We start from the raw sequence: 2,735 nt of genomic DNA on the forward strand, positions 1-2,735 counted from the left end.
TTTTGCATAGATCAGTTTCGACAAACTTCCATAATTTCAGCTTTACATTACATGCTAAAATTGTGTTCAACAACTTGAAATTAAATTGGCAAACTTTATTAAACCATATTTTATGGCATATTAACTCAATGCCTAATACAAATTCTCATTTTTCTTGGGATATTTGAGGGTTCAATATTTGCATGTACTTTACTTACCATCTATTGACGTTGGAATATTAGTCTCTGTTTGGAATTCTGTTGTTGCATCTGTAAATTAATTACTTGTTTTACATAAAATAATACTTATTTAAACTACTTTTCATACCGTTGTCGGCCAAGTAACTATTAATTTAGAGAATTGGCAAATTATAGGAGGCAGTTTGGGTAGTAGTCCCTAGTTGGGACAGTGTTATAATTGGTTATTTGGATTGCAATTTACATCACCATTACATTGTACATTTGTCTATGAAAAATAAATCTGTTTTATAATAATTTAGTCCATCATTTACACACTTATTGAAGTATTGTATTTACCAGCCATAGTTGTAAAGATATTAGGTTCTGTTTGTAATTCTGCTGTTGCATCTGCAAATTAAAGAAATTGCCTGAATTTAGATAAGCTTTCAGAAATAATATTATTATAACATAATAATCACAGCTTCATTGGTTTACAGCTTGAATGTGACGTCACTGCTTCTTACTTTTGATAATAGCATTTGTTAGCCAGGCATTTATAGAAAAGGCTTAGATCATCAGAATGTTATCGCTATAATTTAAAATAATTATTAACATCTTCTTGCTCCCCAAAACTTCACGGGAGCCAATTTATGAAGTATTATATCAAATATATTTCTTTAGATCTTTGTTTTAATTCATTACTTAAACTCACGCTCTGTGCAACCGGGTAATTCATCAGACCAATCACCACAATCATTGGATCCGTCACAAACTAAAGAACTATCTAAACATACACCAGTACGATTACCAGTCAAGCACAGAAACCCAGAACATTCTACATAAGATGTTAAATTGAATTCACAATTAGATAATATTTTGAAAGCACGTAAAACCCACAGTGTTTTGTGAATAACACATTGTAAGCCTCCTTTTGAAAAGTATGTAATAATAATAATTACAGAGCTTTACCTATTTCAATAACCGTCAGTCCTAGAGCAAATCCTCTGTTAACACCGTAAGAATCACTTTGAAATGTTACATTCAAGTTTGTTTTTGCTAGAATTTGGTAGTTACTATTCCATTCAGTCACTATATTGCCGAAGACGTCAACATAAGTAATATTCAAAAAGTCGGAATAGTCTAGATCCAGGTCATATATAGTGAGTAGAATTCCTGTATTCTGCGGACTTTCTACAATCCATTCACAGTTCTGGTAGTTATCGTAGTTGTCGGGGTAATTTGGAGAAGTTATGTTTATAACATCACTTGTGTTTAGATAAATACTTTTGACACAATCTATTAAATCAAGACAAGTTTAAATAATGCTATTCATTTAAATTTTAGTAATGATTGAAGGATATTAGAATAAATGAAAGACATGCATCTTACATTTATATGTTCTATGTTTGAATTTTTATAAATTCTTTAAGCCTAACTTCTACTAAGAAGTATAATAATAATATATATATTCATACAGCGCACATATCCACTAAAGTGCTCAAGGCGCTTGTGAAAACCATGAAACATATTAACCTTAAACCTAAATACAATTGATAATCAACTAAATTTTCAGCACACTTCTCCTAATTTAGAAACCCTATCGCATGTAGAAACAACCAAAACATGGACATGATAAACTTTACAAAACATAGAAATATGAAATATAAAAGTAGAAGACGGAGCCGAGGAGAGACAAAAGCATTAAGAACGCTGTCACCGGTAAGGTGTCTCTCCAACACAGAAAATGACTAACTACATAGAAAATATACTATAAATACATGAAAATACATAATAATTTATAGTTTTTTTAACGTTTTACCTTCGCATGTGCCTCTACTGATAGTAACATTGCTAATAGCTACAATGTTTGTACGTGTTATCCCAAAGAAACGGAAACGGTTGATAGGAGTACTGGTGGTAAAGGTCATGTGACCTTTCTGCCATTCTGTACTTGTGTAGTAGAAATATTTGTTTGTAACCCACGTAGTGAGAGAACGATATTGGGTAACATATATATAATCATTCGTACCACTCAAGTAGTAGTCAAACCTTACGCAGGAGTCACCCCAAGTTGATGGTATCTCAGTTGTCAACATGTATCCATACGAGTACGACCTAGATCCAGATTTTTTTATGAAAGCATAGTAATCGCCTGTAAATAAAGCAAATTAATATGTTGTTAAAGAAGCAAGCTGATGTAATTCTATTTTATCAAAAATAGTGGATCAAAGAGTGTAATTATTTTGAACACTTTGGTATTATTTCAACGTATTAAAATTTTTCCGGTTATTTATGTATTTATTTATTTCTATTTATATATTTCCACAATATTAACATTATGACCTATGGTGATCGAACAATCTTCCTGATCCTATTAAAAATGTATCGTCTATCATAGTTTTCAAAACACTCTTTAAAACCCATCTTTTTTCTTTGTAATTTATTTCTGTTTTTTCTCTCATTGCTTTGGGACAGTCTTGTGATTGTATAAGCGCTTTATAAATCGAACAACATTAATATTATCATGATAAAATATTTAAATAATAGATAAACTTGCATATAAATACAATGAAAAAA

General features: G+C 30.6%; 1 long non-coding RNA gene across 1 annotated transcript; it reads right to left on the bottom strand.

Annotated features, from left to right (window-relative positions):
- Positions 1-202: 202 nt before the first annotated feature.
- LOC140054690 (uncharacterized) lies at positions 203-923 on the bottom strand. Its single transcript, XR_011846558.1, has 3 exons — positions 871-923; positions 516-566; positions 203-248 (listed from the first exon to the last, which is right to left on the bottom strand). It is a non-coding gene; the product is annotated as an uncharacterized lncRNA (long non-coding RNA).
- Between the last annotated feature and the right edge of the window lie 1,812 nt (positions 924-2,735).

This window comes from Antedon mediterranea, chromosome 1 (genome assembly GCF_964355755.1).
Source record: "Antedon mediterranea chromosome 1, ecAntMedi1.1, whole genome shotgun sequence".
Lineage (NCBI taxonomy): Eukaryota > Metazoa > Echinodermata > Crinoidea > Comatulida > Antedonidae > Antedon > Antedon mediterranea.